The 21867-nt window shown below is 34.2% G+C and overlaps 1 protein-coding gene, 1 long non-coding RNA gene and 4 other non-coding genes across 8 annotated transcripts in view; 5 read left to right on the plus strand and 1 right to left on the minus strand.

Annotated features, from left to right (window-relative positions):
• LOC101744139 (UNC93-like protein) overlaps positions 1 to 21867 on the minus strand; it is a 97078-nt gene that overhangs the window by 15295 nt on the left and 59916 nt on the right. The window lies entirely within an intron of this gene.
• TRNAI-AAU (transfer RNA isoleucine (anticodon AAU)) lies at positions 1360 to 1433 on the plus strand. Its single transcript has one exon. It is a non-coding gene; the product is annotated as a tRNA-Ile (tRNA).
• On the plus strand, positions 3579 to 3652 carry TRNAI-AAU (transfer RNA isoleucine (anticodon AAU)). The gene has a single exon. It is a non-coding gene; the product is annotated as a tRNA-Ile (tRNA).
• Positions 5461 to 5534, plus strand: TRNAI-AAU (transfer RNA isoleucine (anticodon AAU)). Its single transcript has one exon. It is a non-coding gene; the product is annotated as a tRNA-Ile (tRNA).
• Positions 5858 to 7758, plus strand: LOC119629216 (uncharacterized). 2 transcript variants are annotated; one of them, XR_009973120.1, is made up of 3 exons: positions 5858 to 6014; positions 6968 to 7139; positions 7550 to 7758. It is a non-coding gene; the product is annotated as an uncharacterized LOC119629216 (long non-coding RNA). The 2 variants fall into 2 exon arrangements; XR_009973123.1 differs by lacking the exon at positions 5858 to 6014 and adding an exon at positions 6116 to 6227.
• TRNAI-AAU (transfer RNA isoleucine (anticodon AAU)) lies at positions 6489 to 6562 on the plus strand. The gene has a single exon. It is a non-coding gene; the product is annotated as a tRNA-Ile (tRNA).

Raw genomic sequence — 21867 nt, forward strand, 5'->3', positions numbered from 1 at the left:
GATCTTAGAACTTCTGTCTCAAGGTGGGTGGCGCATTAACATTGTAGATGTCTATGGGTTCCAGTAACGACTTAACACCAGGTGGGCTGTAAGCTCGTCTACCAATCTAAGCAATAAAAAAAAAGGTTTTTGATTTTCATATCTTTAGTTACGCCCTATATGTACGATACGATACGAATAGTACCCACTTATGTAAGACCACTATACCGGAGATGTTTTTGTTTATCATAATTACTTCCACATTTCATAATAACAAACAGAAAGGACATATGAGACAAGAACAAGTCGAAATACCTGTAATATAAAAACTGACTCCAGCTAGGAATCGAAATCGAAGCTCTTGCAGTAGTCAGACTCACAAACAATCGACCAACGAGGATATCAAGCGAGGATATCAATTTCAAGACAGGTACTAATTTATCTAAATAAATACTTATCAAATACTAGCTGACCCGGCAGACTTCGTAGTGCCTCAATCGAGAAATAAAAGACCTAAGCTTTTGTATCAAATAAACTTAAAACAAAAAAAAAGGAATCCGTCCGACGGGGAACACGTCAAAGGAAAAACAAAATTGTTATTTTTTTAATTCCGAGCATTTTCCATATTTATCTACCTTTTAAACCTTCTCTGGACTTTCACAAATAATTCAAGACCAAAATTAACCAAATCGATCCAGCCGTTCTCGAGTTTTAGCGAGACTAACGAACAGCAATTCATTTTTATATATGTAGATGTACCGGAACAGCGCCGTAAAAGACTTAATAATTACTTAACTAAAAAACAAATAATGAAAATTCTAAAGTGGATTGTTGAATGTCTAATATATGCATATCACAATATTTTTTTTATAATAAATGCAAGTGCAAATAAATGAATAGTTTTTCATGAGTAAAACTATAAAGTTTCTTAATACCTAAACGTTTTCATTAAAATATTAAATTTTATATACTCGTGTGCATTCATAATGAAAACACTGAATCTATAGTAGATTTTAAAATTATATTAGAATACAGTTATCCTAATCACAGTTTAAATATACAACAGATCCATTCATGCAGTAGGTATGTACTGATAAAATGTAATTTTAACAATTTCTTTTTTTCGCAAAAGTAATTGAAGGCTTCAGATGTATTCACAATTGTCAGATATATGACATAGATTATTTTTCATTGTTAAATTATATAATCATTTCGATACTCATCAAATGCAAAAACTACGTAATAAAAATTCCGGTGTTGCTCAAAGCTTTGATGCGAATGTAGTGACGTAGTAAAGAGCTTAGGTCTGTCTGGGGTTTCACGCATGCGCATAACTCAGCTTCCCAGGATCAAATTGAGATTTTCATCCCTTAAAGTGCCGGCCTATTAGCTCAGGGGGTTAGAGCGTCGTGCTAATAACGCGAATGTCGTGGGTTCGAACCCCACATAGGCCAATATTCATATACTCTTCTTTTGAAATTCGTATTCATGGATACATTTTATATTTACGCAGTCTTTGTTTTTTCAACAATTCAAATAATTCCGGAAGTATTATTACAATATGTTTTATAGCATAAGTCAAAGCTTTCGCGACTGTTTCGTGTATTCGTGAAAAGTGTATCGAAGTTTGAACAATGTGGTAAATATGAGGATATGTTGTTTTCGGATTATACGTGATTGTTAGTAAACTTATCCTGCTAGTACCGGGTATTTATTTAATCTATCTAGTAAGCCTTAATCTAACATTATTAGACCACGCCAAAATCTGACGATTTTTTTTTTTTATTGCTTAGGTGTGTGGACGAGCTCACAGCCCACCTGGTGTTAAGTGGTTACTGGAGCCCATAGACATCTACAACGTAAATGTGCCACCCACCTTGAGATATAGTTCTAAGGTCTCAGTATAGTAACAACGGCTGCCCCACCCTTCAAACCGAAACGCATTACTGCTTCACGGCAGAAATAGGCGGGGCGGTGGTACCTATCCGTGCGGACTCACAAGAGGTCCTACCAAAAAAGTACGATAAAGATGGCTTAATTCGAACGATTATAATACGTTAGGGCAAGCAGAAGTCCTATTTGTTTAAGCATGTTATTTCCTGAAACTATCGGATTTAGCAGCTAACGTATTCTACTTCACACTAGGCTTATGACGTCTCAAACTAGGCAACAATAAGCAAGTTACAAGCATACGACATTGCGGGTATTTACAATTTTTTTATGCTCACAATTAAGCATTCATTAGCGTACTAATTATCGTTAGTCTTGAGAATGGATTTTTTGCTTCAGGTTTATATGATTTTAGATCGTTAATGAAAAGCATGATGCGTATTAAAAAAACGGGAATTAGCATAGCAAAATATCACTTTCAAATAAATCTTTAAATCAAAGTCCACCCTTGAAACAATAGGGTTTTTCATGAAAACCTTGTATCGATATATAATTTAGAATCGAGCTGAATCCACACTCCAGCCCACCTGGTTTCAAATAAAAACGCCCAATCTGATGCATGCTCAACCACCTGAGAACGGGAGTTGGTCACTGTAACCAACTGCGGAAGAGATGGGGCTGGACGGAAAACGAAAGCTGTGATTGCGGATGCTCAGAGCAAACTATACGCCACATTGTCATGGAATGCCCACTAACGAGATTCGCAGGCCAAGTGGAAGATCTCAAAAATGTAACAGAAGAAGCTATCGATTATTTCACAAACTGTAAATTTAAATTATATCCACGCAGTGTAAACGAATGCCATACGATAAATAAATAAAATTTAGAAAAACGCTTGTATAAATATCTATCGAAAGAACAAACTATGATTAATGGAATTCAAGATAAGTCGAATAGAGAGAAGATTGTGCTTATAAGATATCGTTGGTGTACAATATCATGCATCCATAACGGAAGCTTTCTTTCCACTAATTCCACTAATTCTCATCTCTCATTGAATACCCCTAACGTCCTACCGTTCGTGGATAAAGTTAAACTGAAAATAATTACAATAAACATACAACATTTAGTCAAAATACAATATCTTAAACTAAAAACGACATACCGTATAATACGGACCTCAATGCGGCTACTTAATCTGTTCATAAAAGTATTTTGTACATTTATCTCTTCAATATTTATATAGTCCTTTTATCAATTTCTTACTGCTTTTTCGTATCATTAGTATAAGGACTTAAAATATTTCTATCCGCCATCTATCTCCAAAAGCATGAATCAATTCAAGAGTTGTAATTATTGAAATTTGTGAGGGCGAGGGAGGAAACTCACGTCGTCAATGTAGATAGCAGATTTCGCTCACAAGTTGTATATTGATTTTTGGGAAACTAAGTAGGCAGTAATGTTTTGTAATATCATAAAATTGGTTAAAATTGGGTCCTGGATTCCGGAAAAGGTCCTTTATATATCCTTTATATTTCCTTTGTATAAAATCCTTAATTAACATTTCGAAAACACTATAAAAATTCTATAGCGTATTTAACCAATAACTGATGCTATATACTTCTAAAAAGGGCAATTTGAGCCAGATTTTTTAAAATTCAGATGACTATTTTTGGTTTAGGGTAAATTTTTTTAATTCTGTCAATACCGGCCCATTAGCTCAGTTGGTTAGAGCGTCGTGCTAATAACGCGAAGGTCGTGAGTTCGATCCTCACATGGGCCATCCTGTGTAATGGTATATTTTTACTCAATTTTTTGCGTTTATCTATATTATGTACACGAAAACACACATATGTACGAATCCGATGCAAATATCTTTATGATCTGTGTGCTTAGTGCGAGTTTTTTAACGTTCTCGATAGCGTAAAAGTTAGCTCATATTTATATGGAACTTGCTGTACCCGTCCGCTTAGCTGGCCATTTTAAATTAACATTATTATTTCTCATCCCCACAAAGATTCTCATAATTAACGCCCCCGCAACTGGTGTAGGGAGACCAACACTCACATAAATATTAGACTATTCGTTAAGTACATGTCATTGTGTTTTCTACATGGATACCAAGTTTCAAGTCAATCGGATGCATGGTTCAGTACTTATAACGGAACATACTTTTTTTTTTTTTTTCCTACCTATGCTGATAGCCTTGAGAGGCTATTTCAGCTTCACCTTAACGTGCGTAGGTGAGCTCACGGGGCTCAAACCGGAGAGTTGCTAACACTGACCCTAGCAAGAGCAGTGCTTCGCAGAATCTATCATCGGATCGAAAACGCGACCCACTTAGAAGATCCGGCGAGAAACTCAGTGGGCTGTGTCTAGGGGTTAATTCGCTCGTCGAGCCCTTCGTCGCAAGCGACGGGTTCGACGAGGACGGTGACCGGTGCTTGTGGTGCCTAATAGTACCGTTAATGGATCGGGAGGATCCGTAATGACGTGCTTTGGGCGACGTCGACTGTTTACCATTCGGTCTACAGGATCGGGTATGAGGAACATCCGTAAAAACCACTGTAGATTTATATATTAGTATAGATGGGATCGTTTGCCTACGTTTGCCATTAGGGGCGCTGTTCCAACTGCACACAAAATTGGGTTAACTTTTACGCTATCGAGAACTTTAACAAACTCGCACTAAGCACACCGCTCTTAAACATTGAGGACCGTAGTATTCGCATTTCATTTCATATTGAATTTCTTCCTTTACTATTTTCTACTAAAACGTTCTTTAAGCTATCTGTCGTATTCAAATTTATTTGCTAGGAGCAAGATGGCACTCTAGAAAAATAAAATCGAATACTATGAAAAAAAAAACAGTTATGTTAAATTTTATTAATTTGAAAACACAATAGAAACGTCAATAATGCTTATGTTAATGACCGAAATCGAAATTTACTTGTTGACCCGTTTGTCTCACATAATTCTATTGATTACATTAATATTTTTTTGATTTTTAGTTGATAGTTAAAAAAACAGTCAATATCTTGTTTTTGAGCTTTTGATGTATATTACTTACTAAATACACTAACAAATAGTTCGTTATTAAAAAAATATGAGCTGTTCCAAATATTACAAAATTCCACTGCAGTTTTATCACATCCATTTTATACTTGACTCTTTGAGTATTTACATTTAATAATAAAATCTAGGTATAGTTTTAAAATGAAATAAATTTATTTTCAGTAGGTTAGCGGTTCGTGTTATATACATTTATTTATTGTTTAAGAAAAATACCCACAGCTACGTAAATTGCAAAATATTACACATTAATTTTTACATCCTGAAAATAAGACATTTCTGTGGTTCTTAATATGTTTACTAACTACATGAAACTTTACGTATGTTTAAAACAGATAAGTATACATAATTTAAAAACCGAATTTAATCTTATAATAATTAAAAAAAACACCCTGTATAGCGTATGTAACCAATTTCTATTGCTATAATACTACTAAAAGGGGCAATTTGAATCAGATTTTCTTTAATTCAGATGACCATTTTTTGTTTAAGGTTAAGTTTTTGAATTCCCTTAACATCGGCCTATTAGCTCAGTTGGTTAGAGCGTCGTGCTAATAACGCGAAGGTCGTGAGTTCGATCCTCACATGGGCCATCCCGTGTAACGGTATCTTTTTAGTCTAGTTTTTGGATGTTGTACAACTTGTATGTTAATTAAATTTAAAATTTTAAGCTCGGCCTTACTGAGCTGAGATCATACTATATGTAGCTAGCTGAATAATTAAAATACAATCTACTCCTAAACTACTCACACACCATCAATTGTACATTGAACTATACTTTATCAAAACCATCTCTAAAACAAGAACTGTGCCAAGCTTCAAGTCAATCGCACGGTTTATTTGCGGAAGCATAAGTTAATAAAGGATAAATAAATATTAAATTTTTTTTTTATATTTTAGAGTTGAAAATATTTCTATCGCCATCTGTCTTCCAGTGTTCGAATCACGGGATCCAGTCGTGTTGGTATTCACCAGAATGAGAAAAGGGATTCGTTTTCCCCCGTATGGCGGAATCAATGGTGCCATATGTATGGATGGCATGTGTATAGATGGCAGCATTGATTCAGAATTAGGTAATTGAATTTTTGGGAACCTTAATGGAAATAAAACCTTTTAGTATTAATAAAGATGCATAAAAACAATGAAAATGTCAGTTTTTTACATGATACCAAAAGTCAATTTGGGGTGAAATCGCATCTACAATACAAAGTCACTTCGGAACTAAACTTTGGATTTTATAGCAGCTTACCGAAAAACCAAAAAAAAAATTTACTTTTCGTATTTTGGTACAATTTTTTTCTCAAAAGGAAAACCCTTAAACCTATAAAAAAACTCGAATCACTTAGACCTTCTGTAATTTGTTGTGAAATCAAATAGATGTCGCGCTTTCAAATGTTCCTAGAAAAGGATGCAGAGCTAAGGTTATCCGAAAGGGAATAGATGGAACGATCGCTAGATGTCATGAAATCCAACAATGCGTTGCGGCTGGAGCATGCGCACTAGAATTTTCTCCCCATTACATCATGTTCTTCATCCCTCACAGTACCGGCCTATTAGCTCAGTTGGTTAGAGCGTCGTGCTAATAACGCGAAGGTCGTGAGTTCGATCCTCACATGGGCCATCCGGTGTAACGGTATCTTTTTACCTCTATTTCGAACGTTAATACTGTTTTACAACAACAAAAAAAGAATTACCCAGTTAAGCATGAACGCTAATTCAGCATGTAACTCACGAATCCTTAACGTAAAAACTTGCCGACTGTATTATTGTACTAAAATCAATGAAAGCAAATCGAATTATGTTCAATACGGATGTTTAATTTGACCTCTTAGGCCCTAAAGGTTTACCGTAGCTGCTCTGTTTACTTACTAATCACATATTTGGTGGTTACATTGTGAAACTTAATGACCTAATAATAAAACCCAAACAAACCTCTAACAATTGAAAATTTATTAATCAATCTTGAGAAGCTTCTATATAAAAACACTGAGGTAGGTACTAATTAATTTTGTTATTATGATTTCAGTGGTAATAAATCGTCGCAACTATACATCTGGGTCACGGACTGACTTATCATTGTAACATAATTTTATCGAGGCACGGAACGGCAGATCATCTGATTGGCTTGAAATGAAAACGGAGATAGATACCAAGCGTTCCACTATTTTATTAGAATTCATAGATATAAAAGTGATAATGTGCGTACTGAAAATTATAATATAAGTAATATATATTATAAATTATATATCAGTTTTGCTTTCTTTCTGCCGCAATGTATTTTCTGGTTTTGTTTGAAAGGATAGTAAAATCATGTATTTATTAAGTTGAAGTTAAGTTATTTATTACTTGATTTTATTTGAATACTGTATAAACTATTATTATAAATGTATGTACATATATATTTACACTTGTTTATGGTATGTATATATTTTTGTGTATGTATTTATAATTTAATATATACTTCTATGGACCTACCATTTATTTTGCACCATCTTTGGTTGATTGGTAGAGAGTGCCTTAGCCATTAAATCTGCCAGTGGAAATTTTACATGAATTGTAATAAATAAAAACATATCTAATAAAATTGAAACTCGACCTTTTCCGTCAGATTAAGCAAATGGCTGGTGGGCAGCAGCAAGAATGGTTGTAAACTTATCTATCCTGTCTCCTATCCTAATGAAACATAAAAGCACGAAAGTGAAAAAGCACGTTAAAAAAGCGATTCACTACGTTTCACAATTAAGTTTCGGAATTAAATTGAATAATAAACTTCCATAAGTGTATAAATGTAATAATAATATAAAACATTTAAAAAAATATATATGTTTTTTTTACAAACCAATTTTACTTTACAAAGCATTTAAGAAATAGAAAAAAAATATATGTGAATCTTTGAAAAAAAAAAATTACAATACATAATTTAAACTTTTCCACACGAAACTCAGGTTCCGTGTACTTATGATTTAAATTAAGTTGGCGAAGACTTTTGCTCAACAGAAAACTGAAACATCAATATTATTTTCTAGCGCTTAAACTAGAGAATGTCATTAAAAATGAATAAGTGGCTTGGACGTAAAAATGTAACAAAGAAGAGAGATTTTCTTATTCAGAATATTGTTGAAACAACCTAAATTAATATGAAGAATCGACGGATATCGTCGATTGCCTCATAAAAAGGAAATAGATGATGACCGAGCTTTGCTCGTTTTTTTTTTTGATAACGCCATCTTGTTGTGTCTTTAAAGCGGTTAGTTGCCCTCAATTAAAAAAAAATAGTATTATTATTCGCCGATAGATGTCGGGAAGAGTTGATTATTGAAAACACGAATAAAACAACATTTTCTGAACACAAATCGTAGCTAGATCGATTTATCGCCCCCGAAATCCCCTGTATACAAAATTTTATGAAAATCGTTGGAACCGTTTCCGAGATTCAGATTATATATATATTTATATACAAGAATTGCTCGTTTAAAGGTATAAGATGTAAATAAATATACGTTTCAATTGTTTTAAATTAATTAATGAAATCGTATAATACTTATCACATTTCTTAAACACAATAATTTCGTGTCCAAAACCAATAAGTATTAATAGTTATATTTATTTATATTGGCGAACTCTAAAATCATTCAAGTTTTCTCATTAAAACCACACACGTCACGGCTTGTTCTAGTTTTTGCATTCTTTGTATTAGCGGATTCAGTCGGACCGGTCTCCTAGACTGACAGATATATTTCCGCGATACGATCATGATAAATAATGTTAAATAAATTGTACCGGCATTCTTCAGTACAAGTTCTTCACATACTTAATATTGACAGTGAACGATAATCTTAACTTAGCAATAGATAGTTATTTAGCTTTAATTTAACGTCTTGTCAAACATAATTTATCCACGATAGATTTATTTAAAAACTAGCTGACCCGGCAGACTTCGTAGTGCCTCAATCGATAAATAAAAGACGTAAAATTTTGTATAAAATAAACTCAAAACAAACAAAACGAATCCGTCTGGCGGGGGACACATCAAAGGAAAAACTAAATTGTTATTTTTATTTGATTCCGAGCATTTTCATATTTATCTAACCTTTAAACCAAATAATTCCACAAATAATTCAAGACCAAAGTTAGCCAAATCGGTCCAGCCGTTCTCGAGTTTTAGCGAGACTAACGAACAGAAATTCATTTTTATATATATAGATTAATTGTAACTGTATTTAGCATACCTAACAGGAAAGGAGAATTTTAAAACAGGAATGTGTTTCGCAGTATTGGGATTATCGAATTTCATCTACACTCGATCAATTTGCACGAAATCACGTACCAAAAAAAAAATCGACGGACTCTTTGAAAACCAACACCAACAGGCCGAAAGTAAATAATTACGGAGTAACTGCAGTGTTGCCAACGAGATTCTTGACCCCGGGTGTTGGCAGCATACGTTATAGCCAATTTTAGCCTAAAGGTACACTACCTGCGTACTCGGATTTACTTGTATAAATTTAAATGACAAAATTGTTTTTTTTTTGTTTCATCATAAACACGACATCTTACAATTGTGTGATAATATCACTATGTAGTTGTTTGATTTAGAACGCAGAATTTACGGCACTGAATAAAATTAAAACAATAACGTTCTGTATGTTTTCCGCGAGATTCGTTTTGACAGAATTGTATTCGCTGCGGAAATTTCCAAGAACAAAGTTCTATGAACAAAGGATAAACTCACCCGCAATGTTACAATGTTTTATTTGATTAGTTTAAGCGTTTAATATTCAAAGCTCAGTGAATGTAACGGACGGGTGCGTGTACATAAGTAATTGGTGAGGATCGTGCGGAATTTGAAATAAGCTTATCCCGCACGACATCGCAATACCATTGATACATGATGACAATTAAAGAAGGCGGCGAGCGGCGGCTGTTAGCGATTAATACCGGCGCAAGCCGGACCATCCTGTTCTAAGCGGTTCCTAAATGAAGGCGTTGATCCCTCAACATGTGTCGCAATTGCAAACGCAAAGTATCTTGGGAGAGGTCGTGTATTTCGCTAGCCCAACACGTAAAAGAAAATTCTAGTACATCTTTAAACTGTCATTCGTATTGCAACGATGCGATGTTAAAGGGAATTAAAACCGAGCGTGCTCAAAAATTTATCAAATAAAAACTGTAAAATCAAACAACGTATGTTGAACGATATGAGATCATTTTGTTTTTGTTATTCTTAAAGGCTCTTCCTGTTGTCGGTGAAACAGAAAAAAAATATATCTACACGATTACATTTACGTTTACTTCCAGTCATAGAATATCGACTATTGAGTAACGATTATGAATATCGGTAGCAATGGATCTGTTCTTGAATTTACGAACTTCGTTGTCAGGTTTCTCATGTAAAGCGGTGGCTAAGTTCATCTACAGAGATGATTATACATTGCGTGTTGGTGAAATATAAATTTGCTAAAACAACAAATAAACATATTATATAGTCGTCTCCATTGTCTACTACTATTTTCCATTTGTATTAAGGAAGTTTGTTATTCCTTTTTGGAGTTTGGGACCTATCTTACGCTCTGCTTAATATAGCGACAAAAAAAACGTGATTTGTAGATTTTACACAATAAAACGGAATAAGAAAACTTTGAGAGGCACACACAATAGCTTTTTGTTGTAGGGAATTCAAGATACGAAATATCAAGGTCGTGCAGTCTCGCGCCAGCACCGTATTGTGAACGATCAGCTAGCACGGAAACTTTGGAAACAACCGTCTTCGCAATTTGTGATTAAATAACACGAGCTTAACCTTAAGGTCAAATACCTTTCTTTCATTCACAGTAATGAAAGCGCACTTAGCTAATCGAATCATAACTTTCAAATGAACGTAATCAAGATTTGAACAATATGTTCAACAAACATTTGGTTATTTTTTTCTTTAAATCACCAACGAGCTGTAGCATAACTTTTATTTTGTACAAGAAATCGAAAATTTTAATGAAGCCGACATTCGACAATCGAAGTTCACGATCTTTTAATAAATATTATTGTTGAATTACTGGCGAGCTATAAATAGCGTATCTTAATTTATCGAATAATAATCTAAAGTTTTTTTTAGCTTGGAAATAAAAAAACTCAAAAACAAGTCTTAAAAAATATGGAAGCAAACAGTGGATGTATTTGGTTGCGTAAAACTGTAGTTTCACAAATGTGATCAGATTGAGAACAACTTAGAAACTGGCGCTAGTCTTTATCTATTCAAATGCTGATTGAATTGGATAAACGTATTTTGATGTAATCAAATCACAGAACGTAATAAAGTGGAATTTCTCCTGATAAGTATTTCATTATTATTTATACATACAAATATATATTTTTTTAGATAGATTTTTGAAGTGAAAACTTCTTTAGAATCGTTGTGATTTCAAACCGGATGCAACGGAAAAAACGACAGGTAAGAGACACAAATACAAAAATGTGTAGGATGAAGCCAGCAAAGAATGAGACAGAAATATTACATACTATTTAATACAGCGCCATCTGTGAGATTTTTTAATACTAACGTGTGTATGAAAGCTCTTGTAGTGAATTTTAATTTAGGATTATACGTGAAATTAAAATATCAATTCACAGAGGGCGCTACCTTACAATTATTTACTAATGACAAAATTTTACATATACTTAAGACGTTTAGGATAATTGTATTTTAATTTTAGAAGGTTTCACTTCTACCACGTGTGAATTGCACACATTTTGTTTTTTTCTTTGTGAAAATGTATTAATTCATTATGATAATATTAAAAAAGAACACATTCACTCGGAGCTTAAGCTTTTAAAAAGCTTAATAAAACCGTCAACTTTTAAAGGCTTAACAATTGCGTCTTAAACTGCCACACCCTCAAACGTGTTGGCATCTACGTTTGCATCATCCTAAGCCTCGAATTAACAGCTTGCAAAAGCCAAACAGTCAATTTAATAAAAATAAAAAACAATATTTATTGAAGTGTTTGTGTTCTAAAAGCGTCTCGAGTATTCGTATCGAACAACGCGACAGAAATCCCTCAGGCTGATAGAAAAAAATATCTTGCGTAATTACCGGTAGCGGGGCGTGTTGTGAATCCATCCACAAGCAATCTATTTTTGTCTCAAAGCAGTTGTGCGTTCAGGTTTGACAGCGATTATATCAGTCTAAGAGAGACTTGGACCTCGTGTCTCAAGTTGGGTGGCAGAATTCTTGTTCTGAGGTCTACGGGCTCCGGTAACCACAACCTCACATTACAATAAGCATTTCTACCTACCCATCGAGCGATGGCCAAACCCCAGTGATTACCAATTTTAATACTATATCATATCTTCAGGATTCATCCCGATTTACTGGTGGTAGGATCTCTTGTGAGTCTGCACGGGTAGGTACCACCACCCTGTCTATTTCTGCCGTGAAGCAGTAACGCGTTTCGGTTAGAAAGGGTGGGATAGCCGTTATAATTATACTGAGACCTTAGACTTATATCTCAAGGTGGGTGGCGTATTTACGATGTACATGCCTATGAGCTCCAGTAACCACTTAACACCAGGTGAACTGCGAGCTAGTCCACCCATCTAAGAAATAAATGAATAAAAAAGATATGATTTAGATGAACATTAACGCGATTAATAACTTTATGACTGCACTTACCCGAACCGGCCGTAAGTCGAGAAAGCAACGGAACCATTGACTCGTGTCGAGTGATTTCAATAAAATGTGCATTGAACAAACTAATCGGATGTGTATTCTATTGAATGCAGTCGTGACTTGGTCGCTGCGTGTGGAAATCACGTCGAATATAAGAAACGATCAGCGTTTTGGGTAACCTTGGCGCTTTTCTACATGTCCGCACGACATTTTGCAATGCAAGTAAGCACGTACATACGTTTTTGTCTACACTCGAATCAGTGTCTAACCGTTTTATACGATCAGAGTGTTATTTTATATCGCTTTATATAAGAAGGCAAATTCATGACCCGATTTGAGACAAGCGGTAGTCAACTTTTGTAATCACAATGCTTTCCGGCAGAAAAAAGCAGCGCAGTAATAGCGCAAACCTTGTTGTCTCATTTAAAAATAATAAAAACCACTGACAAAGGCAAATAAAAATAATAATGAGGAGGTTTCTCACTCTGGAGCCTTAAATAACGGTGGATTGTCTTGTAGACATGGACACCAGCGGCAGCTATTTTTTGTATGTTATTTTTTTAAATAATGTAAATTTAATCTGATATTAATAAATTTACTCTAAATATTATAATAATAAAATTTGTTTTTATTACACGAGCAGTATATTAGCAATTAGCTGTTATTTTACCATACTTTTACTTAACCCAATCAAAAGCTGACCATAATTGCTACACTTTTATTAATTAGTTACAAAGATATAAGTGACAGTTTTAATTTAATTTGAAGGTGAGTATGATGATCGGTTTTATTATGATTTAATTTATTACCAAGACCTGATTTTGTTTTAAAACGCTGTGAACATATATATTAATTATATATTGGTCAATTTTAACCATATACATATTTCAAATTATCTTTTCACAAGATCTTAAATTGGGAATTGCAATTTTGTTTAGTAATACTGTTAACAAACCTTCAGCGTTCTATTCAATTTGGAACCAGGCAACTTTTATTGTTCTAGAGTGCTGCGTATAGTCTATAAAACTTGACCGAGTAAAACTTTATAACGTGTGACGTCATTTGGGGCTAATATAACGAGTTAACTATTCACTAAATTAGTGTCACTAAAACAAAACGATAAGCTACATGTGACATAAGCTACACATGAATGAGATCATGCGTTGTAATTAGTATTTTATGTAGTAGAATTATAAACATTCTCATATCCTACTTATTGAATGAAAATTAGATATATATATCAATAAAATAAATTTTCGTTGTCATTGTCGATAAATAAATTAGTCAGTAAAACTAGTCAACATTTTTTTTTCTTTTTCAATATAACAATTCATAGGGAAAGAATGAAACGGAAGAAATTTACATCCTGAAGCGTCAATCATTATAGTGGTAGAAATTCGATCATTGAGCGTATACTAGTAATCTTTAATATTTTACAATTATTTATTTATATATATATCGATAGATAATAATTATTTTAATGAAATTATTAATTTTATAGCTACAGTTTAGATTGTTTTATTGTTAGTGTCTGGTTGCCTATGATTCGGAAAATCACTCGTTAGGCTAGTGATAATTGTAAAAGAAGCTTAAATACCAAACAAAAATTATAATTTTCACACACGTCACGGATGACCTCGGCAACTGAGCGTTACCGTGTCGGCAACCATGAAAATGTTTTCTGAAAAGCTTTACGCTTGACTCCTAATCGGATGATTACGACTGTTAAGTCAGTACAACGTTCTCGAGTTTGTGTGGTAATAATAATAATGTGTTGGCGTGACAACGTAAAATAGTAAAATTTCATTCATCATTCATAATTACATTTATGAAAACTCATTATCATTATTATTAATTTAGGTACAGGGGGATGAGGTCGACCTCGAAGAATACATGGATGGAGTGTGCCAGCCCCACCTAGTGGGTTAAGGTAGTGACAAAGATTTTCGTTATTATTATTTTACGTATCTTTGCGCTGGTATATTAAGGGGCTATCTCAGCTACACGCGGACGGGAAAACTTTGTGATTTATAACAGATGTTTAAAATTTTTATTGAGTTATATCTGCGATGTCATGTGAACGTAATATTATATATTGTTTTTAATTGTTTTTCTTGCATAGGTGTATGAGCTCATGGCTCTTCTAGTGTGAACGCATGATTGCTTTGCGGTAGAAATAAGCAGGCAGTACCTGTCCAATATTACCACCAGTATAGGACAGTATAAAAACATTCAAGCATTGTTCTCAAAACCAAATAAATTTGTAAGACAAAATAAATACACACATGATTTTGCAATAAAACTGTTTTGTATCCTGTCTGCAAATTATGAAGTCTTAAGGAAATACCGAATTAATTGGTTTACCTAATTTTCTTGTTTTGAGTGTTAAGCTAAAAAATTTTAAAATTCAACTGGTTTATAGGTACTTTATTTGAAAGACATTAAACAAGATATTTTGCAAATTAAAATTCGGTATTTTCCACGTTATAATGCTTTGAATAATAAAAAAATTCGTTTATTATTATCCTGTCAAAATTTCAACCATATGGTTATACGATGGTGACAAAATATTTTGTTATTAAAAATTTTAAAGTTTATCGTATCACGTAATATTAGTTCGTTGTATTTTATTATTGTTTATTCTAATGTTTTCTAAGTCTCGACTTAATTGCGCTCGATTTTCAGAACAAAATCCCCTTATTTCATAAATTTACTCTGTAGGATGCTCAGTCTCTCGTCTATTTATAGAATAAGCACTTTCTTAGGTCTAATTTTATGAGTCTCGAGCGAAGTGGACTCGGAGGACTAGTATTTCTAGTTTCTTAACTTATGATCTAAGCTACTAAGATATAGTCATAGTTCGAGATAAGACGGTGCCGTTTCTTTATTGATGAATAAGTTTAAAATATTTCAATTTATCAACAGGTATACCAGTAGATCCGTAATTGGAATAATTGAAATAAATCGAATATAATATTACTTCGATTTCGGGTATTTTTTAACAACCTAAATTGTCAGAGCACCAAAATATCAACAAGAGCATTCACCACGATGAGACATTTTAAAATATTGAACCTGCATTGCTTGCCTTTCAATTGTATTATTGCAACAACTATCCTAAATTTCCGGAAAAACACGCCCAATTGCGTCTACGGCAATACATACATAGTAATGATTGTTATGTACTTACTAGTGCGGTGACATGAATAACTTGAAATTTTACCTCTCAGTGTACATACATAGATAGATCGTTATATTACGAGTATTACCACAAGATTCGCAAAGAATAACGGCTCATAAAAACTGTTTGTTACGCCAACAACGCGTCAATGAAAGTGACAGTCGACCACCAAACTTCTAATTGGCGAAAGTCATCGACTCGACATAATATTTGCTGTCCGATTTTAATATTCGATCTCCTAGTCCAGTGATTCTCAACCACTGTTCCGCGGCACTTTTGTGTGCCGCCAAATTTCAAAAGTGTGCCGCCAAATTTTGCGAATATATAATAAAGTTAATATTATTAAATTATATCATTTTAAAAGAAAAATATTTTAAACATGAATATAAATATAAATAAATAGTTTATTTCGTATATTAATTTTTTTTGATAAACTATTTATGCAGTGTGTTGTAGTAAGTAAATAATTTTTATCTTTTTTTTTTGTGTGCCGCCAAATTTTGAAATCGTTAAATATGTGCCGCAACAAAAAAAAGGTTGAGAATCACTGTCCTAGTCACATGAAAATTAGTCATTTTACGTTATTATTATGTATTTATATATATGAAATGAAACGTTCGACGTCGCCCAAAACACGTCATTACGGATCCTCCCGATCCATTAACGGTGCTTTTAGGCACCACAAGCACCGGTCACCGTCCTCGTCGAACCCGTCGCTTGCGACGAAGGGCTCGACGAACGAATTAACCCAGAAACACAGCCCACTGAGTTTCTCGCCGGATCTTCTCAGTGGCTTCCGATCCGGTGATAGATTCTGAGAAGCAGTGCTCTTGCTAGGGCCAGTTTAGCAACACTCTGGTTTGAGCCCCGTGAGCTCAGCTACACGTTAGGGTGAAGCTGAAATAGCCTCTCAAGGCTATCAGCACAGGCAGGAAAAAAAAATGAAACGAGTATTTGAGGCGTTAACGAAACATGTCCTTCTTGTACATGTCCTTCTTCAAACGAGGCCTGTGGAGAGTACTTAACGGTAGGCAGCAGGTTGGCTCTGCCCCTGCCATTGCTGACGTCCATGGGCGAAGGTAACCACTCACCATCAGGTGGGCCGTATGCTTATCTACCTACAAGGGATATAAAAAAAATTAAAAGCCTTACTAAGATACTCATTGCGTCCAGATATTGAAGACGAAACATCTGATTTATTTATTCTGACTCACCAGCGCCCAAATTATTGAAGCGAGTGTTACTATATAGAAAGTTTCTTCAAAAATAACCGAAGCTCAGTGATATTATCTCGTTGAGTTAGAATTCGACATAGACACTAACCCACTGAGCTCAGTGAAATACTGCTCTTGCAAATATAAGCAACTATCTCAGGTTAAAAGTCCGTGAGTTCGCCTATCAAACCGGTGAAACTGGAATAGCCCCCTAGCGCTAGCAGTTAGCTTTAGTGTGTAAAAAAAGAAGGTTATTTTCACTAAACCAGACATGATAATTAAGAACGTGCCATGCGTGAAATCGAAATTTTAGCAAAACAAAAGACATCCTCAATTTATGAGCGGTAGTATTGTACATTATCTAATACCCCAAAATGAAAAACTAATCAACAAATTCCCCAAATAAAACACAAATTACGTAAACACGTTCGTGATACATTCGTGGTTGTTCTACATTAACTTTGAAAATTACTATTTGAAACTACTACTAATAATTTGAAAATTACTATTTCATTAAAATCCTTTTAATTTTTTTTCGTATTGACGTCGATAAAAGAACACGAATACATTTTATTTATGTTTCGTGACGTCATTGTGACGTTTAAAATTATTACATACACATTTTGTGCATACATATTAGTACAAATGTTCGTGGAAGTAGATCAATTAATTTTTCGAGCGATTATAATACATGCTTCTAAAATAATTTTGTTGAAATCGTTCATAATTACAAATTCGGTTGTATTCCATGAGTTTGAAGGAAGTATGTATATAATTCGGTGTTTTGATATGATACGTAATAGGATTTATGCTATTAATCAAACTGGTACGTCATGATTGACGTTGTGCGGTGGCATTTTTTTTTGTCATTTGTTTTTTGCGGTAGGCAGTGGCTTGGCTCTGCCCCTGGCATTGCTGAAGTCCATGGGCGACGGTAACCACTCACCATCAGGTGGGCCGTATGCTCGTCTACCTACAAGGGCAATAAAAAAAATCGCCGGTCTTCCGCCTTCCTTTGGGAATGGCGGGCGGAGCATGTCGGTGTCGAACCGACTAAAACCTCCTGTCGCTCAACAACCAACGTCCAAACCTCGCATGAGACAAAACTCATGAAAAGGCAAACGGGGGAAAGTGAAGCGTTTAGTTTATTTCTCCCATCACCCTCCCCTCATGCGGTGGCATAGATATTTTTATGTTGCGGCCCAAAAACATGTCAACGTGAATGCCACTACCGGCCTTGACATGTCAGGATGATGTCTCGATTGCATCATGTATCGTGTAACTAACTCTCTTCGACACTTTCGCAGCAGAAATTTGTGAAACTAAATACTGCATATTTCAATAGAGCATATTGTGATCTTTAGATAAGTAAATCTGGGTCGTACCGATCTGTTATTAAAGTTTAATATTTTTTACAAGTTTTCTTAAGGCGACTCACGCGTTATCTATCATACAATGGTGATACTTTGGAAGAAATATTTCCTTTGAAACTGTACAATATTTAAACGTTCGAAGACACACGGCACGGACAAACAATAAAAAACAAAAACATAAATTTTATGAAGTATTAGAATTTTAATAACCAAGATAAAACATATGTCATTGAATTACATGTGATATGTGGCGACACGTTTATTTCTGTCGAAGTTAAATTTAAATGGTAGTACATATTTATGAAGTCAACATTGTCTCGTAAAGGAAAATGTACTTTAATTAACACTTATTAATACCAAATTTGGCATTCTTGAACCGGTAATGCTAGGTTCAGAGGTCGAATTCGAATGTCTTATACAATATCTGAACGGCTTTCATGTTTCTTTATATCAAGTTTCTGAATAAATACGTGTATCTCTTTTAAATTTTAAACTGGCCAACTACATTAATATACGTAATTAATAATAAGTTCGTACGTATCAAGCATATCTATACTAATATATAAATCTACAGTGGTTTTTACGGATGTTCCGTTATAACTATTGAACCATGCATCCCATTGACTCGAAACTTGGTATCCATGTAGAATATATATGTACTTAATGGATAGGCTAATATTTACATGAGTGTTAGACTCCCTAATAATAATGACAATAAATAATAATTTTAATTTTAAATGCTCAGCGAAACGGGCGAGTACGGCTAGTTTATAATAAGCCTTAAAAGAAAGTGATTTTGCTACATGACAACTCTCGGCCTCATGTTGCAACACCAGTGAAAACCTACCTGAAAACGATTCAATGGCAAGTTTTATTAATAGGAAATTACCCCACCGTACCCCGCCGTATTTACCTGACATAGCATTTCTGATTTTCAACTATTCCGTTCGATGGCAAATGTCCTAGCTGAGCAGCGCTTTAATTCTTATGAAGAAGCTAAAAAATGGATCGATTCTTGGATAGCTTCAAAAGACATGTGGTTTTTCCGACGCGGAATTAATATACTGCCAGAAAGATGAGAGAAAGTAGTCGCTAGTGATGGACAATACTTTGAATGAAATGTCTTTGTTACTTATAATTTAATTTAGTCTTTTATTTTGTAAAAGAAAGAGCGAGAACTTATTCAAGGTCCTTAGTAAATGTTTGTCCTCCGGGTGAGCCGTGCCGTTAGCAATAGTTCGAATTGAGTCTAATGAACGAGAACAATTCACAATTCAATGCGTAAGTTAATTGTCAAGGATAAACCAATGTAAATACAATGCAGATAGTATAAAAATGAATTACTTTCATGTAAATGAACGTAAAATATTAATATGATTACTGGAAACTCGTTGAACGAAGCCTAAACAAACATGGCGTCACACCTCCATTGTTAGTCGCTATTCGCAATGAACTCACCAGCTAATGTTAGCAAATAGAATCGCCTATCTTAATGAACGTGTTACAAAGAGTATTATGAAAAGGAAATATTAAACAAGTAAGTATGAGCTGCTGAATGCCGACAGGTACATTTCGATTTTTCTTCGGAGATTACTCCGGAGAGTCTTTATTTTAAGAACTAAGCAATTTGTCATGCGCGTTGAAGTTATTAAAATAAAATAATGCAGGTAAGCATAGCCTTGGCCGATATTGTTAACAATGTAAATACTCGTACATCACAATGACAGTAAATGAGGTCTAGAAAATGTGCTTTCCATACGTATACTATAACTTGAAAGTTATGACTGATTGAAAGGTGATTTTTTATGATTCAAATAATATATATAATAATAATTCAAATAATATAATATAACTCGTCGATAACAGTACGCATTGAATTAACTTTAATAAATACGACGCCACTGTTTGTCATCTTATAATAAAGTAGTAACGTCAAACATAAACCAAACATCGAAATCAAGTATGAGGATAGTAATTATTCATCCTATAAAATATATCTTGAAACACTCATATTAAAACAGTTAAATATCGCAAAACGGTGGAAGAAAAATAAAAATATAACTTATGTTAAAGAAAACGTGTCGGCAAACACGTACAGGCTTATTAACCGACTTTAAATTTAAAAAGCTTGTCCATTCAGGTGCCGATATCAATTTGCACGGCAGCCATTCATTCTTATATGAAGGATAGCCAATGTTAAAATACAAATGACGTGTCATATTATAAAGTATCTAGAAATTGAGACGGCATTCACTTTGTGCCAGTAACCGCTACATCAGAAAAAGTTGATTGTATATTTCAGTATGACAGTCTATTTTCGATAGCATAGTCAAACAGGTAGTCTGTGTCTGCAACCGGAGGCTACACGACAGTTACTTACAGCACACATTCATTCCCCAGATATTTGGAGCACCAGGTCAATCCATTTGGTATCACGTTAACTAATGAGTTTCGCTTAAATATCTCTCTCACTCGTCTCTGAGCGTTCGACATTGTCTGATAACTGTTTATGTTAATCAGCAAATCCTAATATGACCTGCTTGTTACTTAGCGGTTTTCTTTAAATATAATTATCATATACTATGACGTCTACTTCGATAGGTGTATCTAATGAATAAGTAAGACTCTTGGAAACATAATCACTACATAGTATAAAACAAAAAAGGGACAGACAGATATAGGGACAGAGAAAGCGTTCTCTGTCCCTATATCTGTCTGTCCTTATGTATGTTTAAATCTTTAAAACTACGCAACGGATTTTGATGCGGTTTTTTTTAATAGATAGAGTGATTGAAGAGGAAGGTTTATATTTTTAATAACAATTATTAAATAGTGGAGAAATCAATAATAAATAACAGTTTCCGAAGCGGTACGAGGGTGGGTCACTAGTATCACTACAATTTGATTCAGAAGATCGAAAAAAGAAGCTCCATAGAATGAAATTGTTTGTACCGGTTTACTAAAATGTGTTTTCAAATTGACCGAATGTTTTTTAAGGCTTTATAGCGCGAAACGTTTCTCGGAAGAGCAATAATAATGATGGAAGCGAAGTAAAAAACGACATAAAAACTGTGAGTCCAGTCTTCGATTCTTCGAAGTCGCGATAAAACATAAAACCCAACTTTACGTAGATTACGTATGAGTTTTATTCGTAAATAAATAAATAAATACAAATGTGTGAACCTTTCAATATATTTTTCATTTTAACTGCGTGGAGATGGCATCTATGTCTTAAAGATCAGATCATTGCGATCGCTAACAGACATTGAAGTCTCGACATAATGTCGAAGTTTCCGATTTCAAGCACCGGACATCATTCTCGTCGAACCCATCGAATGCGACGTTACGCTGGGTATGGTCTATAGGTCGCTTGTTCATATCCGGCTATAAGGACCCAATTATGTAGTGGACTGTAGGATTAGGATGGGCAAGGAACTTAATAAATAAGCTCGCGAGGATTGCACGTATAAAATTTGTATATTTTGGAAATTTTAT

Source organism: Bombyx mori, chromosome 1 (assembly GCF_030269925.1).
Source record: "Bombyx mori chromosome 1, ASM3026992v2".
NCBI classification, from domain to species: Eukaryota; Metazoa; Arthropoda; class Insecta; order Lepidoptera; family Bombycidae; genus Bombyx; species Bombyx mori.